The sequence below is a fragment of the Physeter macrocephalus genome, chromosome 8 (genome assembly GCF_002837175.3).
Source record: "Physeter macrocephalus isolate SW-GA chromosome 8, ASM283717v5, whole genome shotgun sequence".
NCBI classification, from domain to species: Eukaryota; Metazoa; Chordata; class Mammalia; order Artiodactyla; family Physeteridae; genus Physeter; species Physeter macrocephalus.
Window position 1 is genome coordinate 128,611,345 of NC_041221.1, and position 8,648 is coordinate 128,619,992.

Here is an 8,648-nt window from a genome sequence, read left to right on the forward strand (position 1 = left end):
TGCAGGGCCCTGCTGTCCAAGGCCTAGGTCAGAGCTCTGCTGAGAGCACCCTGATACTTGCCCTATTCCTCTGAGGAGAGGGGAGGCCAGAATGCTCATGGCATCGAGGTCTGCAGAGCAGGGCCAGCCCCCAAGATGGGAGCTGGGGATGAGCAAGGGCCATCTCACCTACTGTCAGTGCTGGCAGCTCTCTGCCCTAATGGCCAGAGAGGCCCAGGACTTCCTCAGGACAGTAAGGTGAGCCAGACAGAATCCTCAGAACTGGTTCCACAGAAGCCTCCTTTCTAGGCCCTCAGAAGGGCTGCTGGGCACAGACCTTGCCCTTGGAAAAGACTGACCAATTTCCCTCCTATGAGGAGACCCCGAGTTATGGCTGCCAGTAAAGATGCAGCTTCACAAGTTATTTTTCATTGTGGTTTGAGATAACAACAGTGAAACAGTTTCATGTTGCTGCCACTGATGTTATCTCTGGCCCAGACCTGTTCTTTCAACCTGGAAATGATTAATCAAAATTTTATTTCCCTTTTCTTTTTCTCAAATTCAAAGAAAGATGAGTACAAACTCCCTAAGTTCTGCCCTCAAACACAGCTCCTGGGTCCTCACCCAAGGCAAAGGTTGGCATTTCCTTCAAGATCCTGCAGTTCTTCTAGAGGCAGAAAAAAAACTTTTAAAATTATTTTACTTTTAAAAAATTGAGTTATTGTACAATAAAGTACACAAATCTTAAGTGTACAGTTCGGTGAACTTTTATGTATGTTTATACTGATATAACCAGCATCCAGAGCAAGATATAGAACATTTTCCAGCACCCCAAAGGCTTCCTGTGCTCTCTTGCTCCTAGTCAGTATCCACTCCCCTAAGTATAGCCACCTTTCCAACCTCTTATCACCATAAAGTCGTTTTGCCTGTTCTTGAACTTCATTTAAGTGGGATCATAGGCTGTGCTCTCTTTTATGTCTGACTTCTTTTGTTCAGTATTATATCTGTGCAATTCTTTCTGGTTGTTGCATGTAGTTGTAGTCTGTTCCTTTCTGTTTCTGTATAGTATTCCATTGCATCCCAAATATATTTTCTCATTCTACTGCTGATGGATATTTTGGCTGTTTCTGCTTTCTGGCTAATATTAATAAAGCTACTACAAACACTCTCGTACTCATATTTTGGTGAGCATGTGTACGCATTTCTGTTGGAAATGCTGGGAATGGTGTGAAATTACTGGGTCATAGGATATACATATTTTAGCTTAGTTGGTACTGCCAAACTTTTTTGCAAGGAAGTCTTTTATAAACAACATTGTTGTGGATTTTCCTGCCTTCTGTAGATACTGCTTGTCCATCAGACACTGGATCTCTCCTCTTCCTTCTCATGGTCTGAAACTATTTCCCAAACATTCTCATCATTATTGGAAATTCTCCTCTACATTGTTCAGTCTCGCCCAACCATCAACATTCTGACAAGCCAATTGTTGGGAAACAAAACCCAAATCTGACTAAGCCTGGTCTGAGGTCAGCCCTTGCTCATGGGGTTGTGGGGCCTGCCCTTGGGGGGCTTGGCTTGGGCAGGCTGCAGTGAAGCACGTGCACTGAGAAGAGCAGAAGTTAGCCAGTTAATTGCTCTCCAGTTGCCCATGCTGTCATGGCTGTGGGTGGGCTGCCTCTACTTCCAGCATCTCCAGTGTCTCCTTGGGGCAGTTAGCTCAAGAAGGGCCGGATCTGACTTGGGTGTGGATGTTGTCTTGCCAGTGCACTGTGGAGCACAGCCCTCATCCACAAGTCTCTGGCCCTAGAGCCTATGGGAGGCCTGAAGAAACTGTTATGTACCACTGTCCTAGGAGAGAGACCAGGCCAAGGAGCTCAGCTTGGGGTCCTCTCGGGGTCTCAGTTCCGTAGTCAGTCTCCAGTCTCCTGCCATGTCCTGGTGCTTTCACCTTCCTTGCCCCTTTCAAATCTTTCCACTTCTCTCTATCCTACAGCCTTGCCCTGGCCCAACCCACCTCTCCCACTCAGACATCCACCACGATTGTCCCATGGGCACTTATCTTTAGACAGGTCCCTCCTGCTTCGCTCCCCAGGCAGCCAGATGGATTCATGCACCTGTTAATTCACTCAACAAACATTTATTGAGTCCTACAAAGTGTCAAGAACTATGCCAGGCGCCGCAAAGAACCCAACACTTGAGGTGCTTACATTTTAGTGCATTAGCCTGGCTGTGTCCCATATGGGCTGCCTGCTGGCTCAGTATGAGCTCCAAGCCCTTTGGTCTGGTCGAAGACCCTGCTGTGCCATTCTGGCCCCACAGTCCCAGAGACCCCTCCAGCCTCACTGCTTGTAGCTCTCTGTTTCCTGCACCACAGCCCTGGGCTCCAGGAACAGGAACCAGCTGCAGCTCTCCCACCATCCCCAGGCTCCTGTGCCTGGAATGCATCCCAGTCAAATGGCTGACATTTTTCTCCCAGTGGGACAGACCAGCGTCCAGTGGGAGGTGGACATGTCCTCTACTGGGGCATCCTCCTCCTCAACATTTATTCTGGGGCTTGCCTGGCTACCTTCTAGGCCTTAGGGGAGCACCATCATCTGTTGGGGGACTGTGAGGTCTCTGCTCTGAACTACAGCTCTATCCCCCAGGTCTGGGGAGGACCACTCACTGCATAGGTGCCAGCAATGACTATGTTCCAGAGTCTGAGGAAAGTGAGCCTCTTCTCACCTCTGATTAATAGAAATATTTACAGGTTTTATAGAAGTCAAGATGGAAAGGCAGCATGAATTTCCCAAAGTTTAGAAAATGCTCTGTGGGGCAAAGATCAGCACCAGGCTATAAGGTACTCCATACACAACCAGGGATGTTATCATTATCCTTATCAACAACAGCATCTGAGAGATGAGCCCAGAGGATGACCTTGGGTCACCCAGGAGGCAGTGGAGCTGAGAACCCAACATCAGCATAGCTGCCTGCTCCCTCTCCCACTTAACGGATTTAGAAACTATTTCAAAGGAAGCAAGAAAAGGGAGGGAAGCCCAGCTCCCTGGCAATGTGTCATACTTCCTCCTGCCCAGAACCTGGGGCAGCCCCGAGTTGTCCCGGTGGAGGCCCTGACTCCCGCCCAGGCCTATTGCGCCAGCAGGGCTGGATAAGTGTGGGGTCATTTCATGTGCCGGGAGTGGAGGCCAGGGAAACAGCAACTGTTGCTGGAGCCACAGCTTCGACTCAAAAAATACATGATAACTCATAGTCTTGCCCATCCCCCCACACCCAGGACGGTCTCCCCGACTGACCCCCACAACCCTTAGGCCCCTTCTCCTACTGGGATCTCCATAGGGAAGCTGCTGTAGGTCCTCCCAGGTCTTCAACTGAAACAGAAGCTCTAGCCCTCCTCAAGGCCAGAGGCGGGGCTGTGCCCAGCCTAGATTCACAGAAGACCTGTGATTCAGACCCTAACACCTCCTCTCACAGGTCCAACCCCTGGAAATGCATACCAACCAGTTTTGGAACCCAGGCAGAAATCAAAGGAAGATGCAAGAGCCTCAGACCATGCCCTGAGCCACAGTCACACCAAAGGCTCCCACACCTTTGATGCTTAGGGACAGAGAGAGACAGGCTTGGGCTCCAGACCAAACAAAAACACTAGGCATGGCTGTAGGCCTGGGTCCCCTAGTTATCATGAACCTCCATGGTAGGAAGGAGCATCTTTCCCTGGTGACAGACAGTTGGAAAGTCCAGGAGTCACAGGCAGACAGAAAGAACAGGCCCATGACAGTGACAGACAAACAGAGAGACACAGACTGAAGCTCCTGACAAGAAGAGATGGACAGACCCTGACGCTGACAGATTCAGGCAAAGCTTGGAAGGGACAGATGGAAAGACCACCTGGGGACAGTTGCAGTGACAGACTGACAGACATACAGGGAGATGAACAGACTTAGAGTCCCAGCAGGTACAGACAAAGACACAGCTGCTGCTGTGGTCAGGGTGAGAGGTAGCAGTTCTGCCCTGAGCTCAGCCCTAGAGGTTCTTGGAGTTTCTCTCTTGGCACTGCAATCAGAGACTTCGAGGGACTCTTTCCAGGGCCACAATTCCCCCTGGCCCATGATCCTCAGGGATGGAGCAAGCTGTGGCCCTCACTGTCCCTGGAACTGTAACCGAGCAGGACCCTATGAGGCCTTCCCAGAAGAGACTCCCACCCATGTCCTCCACCTGCCTTTTGTCTGTAGAAAAACTTTAGTCAAAGAATAAATTTTATCAGAGAAGTGAGAAAATACAGAAAGAAAGGAAAACAGTCAAGCAAGACAAAATAATAATACTTTAGCCATTAAACAAAGTCAAGGACCTTTAGTTCCTCTTTAAGGGCTATAGATAATATTCTGAGCCATGTCCTTTGAGCTGTTTTGCAGATCCTGAAACCCCCACCAGGTGGAAGAAGTTAACTGTGTGCTGCCCACAAGCACATAGACCCCAGACCACTTGGAACCAGAAGGTTGATGATGCCGACTCCCGATTACCTCACCACCAACTAATCAGAAGAATGCCCACGAGCTGATCACGCCCTGCTCCTTGAACACTGTAAGATAAGACTCCTCACTACCGGTTTCAGGGCGGGACACACAGTTTTGAGGGCATTAGCCCACTGTGGTCCCCTTTGCCCAGCAGAGCAATAAAACTATTCTTTTCTACTTCACCCAAAAATCTGTCTCCGCGTTTCTATTTGGCACCGGTGAACAGACTCAGCAACAGGGCCAGACTCAAGAATCAATTCATACCCCTGTCACATGCCCCCTTCCAAACCTTGTGGGGCAGGAACAGCTCCCCCATATCCCTCCTGAGGCCACCTACTCACAGCACAGTGGAACTGCTTGTCCTGGAAAAGGTCTTATTAGGAACCACTGTGAGTCCAGTCTCTGTGGGCACAGTGGACAGTACCAGATAGAGGCTGCAGTCCAGTGCTCCTGTGGTTATCAGAGGATGCTTAGCTCCAACTGGTCAACTTCTCTTCCCCTCCATGACCTCCAGGACCCAGAGACCTGAGGACCTAAAAGGTCCTGGCCAAGGGGAGAGACTCCAGGCCAGACAAGAATGGGAAGATTAGCCTCTTTCATAGTTAGAGAGACTGAGGCTGACTTGGACACACTCAGTTCTGTGTCTGTAGAGTCCAAGAACCCCTGGGAAGGGGTAAGACCTTCCTACCTTGAAGGGACCTTTGTGCTGAAACCATGACCAGGCTGGCTGCCTCAGGTTGGGTCCCTGGGATGAAGACTCAGACGGAGATTGGCATGTAGGATCGTTCGTGGAAGGGAAGGGGAGGGGAGGGGAGGGGAGGGGAGGGGAGGGGAGGGGAGGGGAGGGGGCAGGATTGAACAGAGGGAGAAGCTGGATCCAATGCAGTCACAACCAAAGTCTCAGCTGAGCCAAAGGAGAGTTCTAGAGCTGGGATGATCCCTCAGAGTTTTCCTAATTTGGGGTGAGGAGGTTAAGCCTTATTCCTTGATATTGATCAGTAATTAGATGCAGGCTGTCCCTGGAAGGGGGCATGACTTCAGGCATGGCAATGTTTTTCACCCAAGGAAATCCCCAAAGAGAGGGGATGCCTGCCAAGAGGTGCCTTCCAGCAGAACTCCTAACCTGGGGGAATAAGCCTTTGACTCCTGAAGGGTGTTCTGGATAGCACACCATTACATCCACCAGAGTCTACCCCTTGAACTGTTTGGATCCACTTCTTCATATAACCACTTCTCATAGGTTCTGTGAACAGCTCCTCCAGGATTTTAGTGCTGTGTGTGCCGTTACATGTTTAACAACTGGCTCTTAAAAAAAACAGGCCAAACCTTGATTTGAACGTTTGCAAATTGTCATTGTGTAAATACTCCCACTAAGGCAATTTGAAGTTTGTAATGGTTTGAAAACTGGTTGGCAAAAACTTAGCAATGGGCTCTCTCAAGCCAGGCTGAGTCACCGATGATTCTATTGTGCTTCTCTTCTTGAAGGAAGCTTAGAAGAGAAAGATTAGCGAGATGAACTACAGGCCCTGCTGTTGTAGTTGATCTCAGGGCCACAGTTAGCATTCATCTCCTCCTCTTCTATCTATTGCAGATTCCCTCAGTTAGCACTGAGCATATACTCATCTTGATGGCTTCCCCAGTGGCATAACCCAGTCCCTCAGCCCTGAGCGTCTAATTCCTGATCTGATTCAATTTTAGCCTGGGGTTTCTGCACTTGTCCCTTTACTGTCAAAATTGGGGGGAGGAATACCAGAGAGGCACTCAAGTGGATCCCACTGTGTAGCACTGTGTAGCGGTACCCTTTCCTCCTCCTGAAGATCAAGCTTAGGTACGCCTGCCAAGAGTACTTCTTTTCTGTTGGTCTCTGGACAAGAGGAGGCAAAATTCCCTGGCGACAGTCTTGGCTTATAGTTTAATGGGACTCTTGCTGTGGTCTCAGGTGGAAGTGTTTCTTACTGGGGAAGCAGGATCTCTAAACCTACAGAGTCCAGAGTTGCAGGGATGGAAAACACAAATTTCCCAAGTGGGTCACTGGGTGATGGTAAAATGAGCCATTCCTGCTTCTGTCTCTTGGTTCTCAGACCTTTGTATTATATCTATTGGGACCTGAATCCATATAAGGGTCTTTCACTTACAGTGAGAACTGTGTCTTGGAGGATGGCTTATCACCCTTGTAAAGTACCACTCCTAAGCTGGCGCCTCAACTATGCCTCCAACAAGCTGTTGCACAACATTCTATCGGGTTGGCAGCTCCTAGATGGTGCAGTATGTGATATGACCAGTGGTCCCTACAGTCATGGACTTACTCCTTCTTTGCCATAAAGTGGATCTCTTGGCTTGACATACTATATGAGATCCCATGCTAGTAGATCAAATACTCTGAAAGCCCTTGAATAGTGATTTGGCTAAGGCCCTCTAGATAGGAGAGGCAAACCCATTCCTGGAATGTGTATTTATTTTTGTCAAAATGAATCACTTGCCCTTCCAGGGTTTTAGAGGGCCATGTAGTCAATTAGCAACCAAGTGGCCTGTTGATCACTCTGACTCACGGTACTGTATCTGGGGCTCAAAGTTGGTCTCTTTTGCTGGCAGGCTAGACATTTGACAATGGCGATAGCTAAATCAACTGTGGTAAGAGCTCATGGTATTGGGTTTATGGATAGCCTGCATCCCTGTCCCCATGGCTACTCCACTCATGTACCCACTGAGCCAGCACTGGGGTACAATGACAGAAGCTGGATGATATTAGCTGGTAGAGTCATTGTGTTTACCCGATTATTGTACCTCTTACATTGTGGTATGCTTCCTGGTGGGCATTAACGTGCAACATGAAGTTCTTCATACTTCACGCCACTAACGTCCCTCCATTGCATGCCTCTGTACTAGACTTCCTTGTCCCAGGTCTTCTAGTCTTTCTCATTCCAGGTCCCGGAGCAGCCAGCCAAGCCATTTGCCACTGCCCTTGAGTCCATATATATTTTAATTTCAGACAACCTTTCTACACAAAGTCAATGGCCAGGTATACCACCTGAAGCTCTAGCCCATCGGATTTTTTCTCAATATTGTCTTTCAAGGTCACCCCTGAGTGGAGCTGTAGTATAGTAACTAACCATTTCTGGCTTGACTCACATACTGATCTGACCTATTTGTAAACCAGGTTTGGGCTTTTACCTCCTCCATCAGCTGGCCCTAGGGGATCACCCATGTATCCATAGGTGTGAGCCCGGGGAGAGGCTCTGGTGCCACAGAAGCAGGCACATGAAGTCCTGGCTTACTTGTTTGTGAAGCTTACTTGTGCCCTCCAATCCTGCTCATACTTGATTCCCAATGTACAACTTCCATTTTATGATGGGTTGTTGCTAGGCTTGCCTGACTTTCTCAGTCAGGCCCTCCAGATCCATCAGGGCTCAGGAAAATAACAGGAGCTGTTTTTCAAAAGGTGTATAATTCCTCAAGGCAAATACTATGGCTTTGTTCCATAACCTCAGGGACACAATGTATTCTCCCACTACGGATATCTTTAAAAACCACAGGATCTGATGATTCATATGGTCCAAATAGCAGGGTTACTTGTACTATAGCCTGAAAACACTGCAGAGCCCTTTCTTACCTGGGGCCCCACTCAAAGGTCGCAGGCCTTTGTGTTACTGCCAGGTATATGGGTCACAGTAATATTCCCAGGTGCGCAGTAGGTTACATCCATAACCCTAAGAGGTCTACCAAACATGGTGCTTCCTTCTTCATGGTGAGAAGTACAACATGTAGTCATTTGTCCTATACTTCAGAGGAAATTTCCTGACACGCTCTAGACCACTGGATCCCTAAAAACTTTACTGATGTGGCAGGCTCTGAATCTTCACAGGGGTTATCTTCTGGAGTACGTGTATCTTGTCATGGCCATCAATTGTGTTAGTCACTTCTTGATCATCGTGTCTGATCAGCATAACATTATTATTATTTTTTAACATCTTTATTGGAGTATAACTGCTTTACAGTGTTGTGTTAGTTTCTGCTGTATAACAAAGTGAATCAGCTATATGCATACATATATCCCCATATCCCCTCCCTCTTGCGTCTCCCTCCAACCCTCCCTATCCCACCCCTCTAGGTGGTCACAAAGCACCGAGCTGATCTCCCTGTGCTATGCAGCTGCTTCCC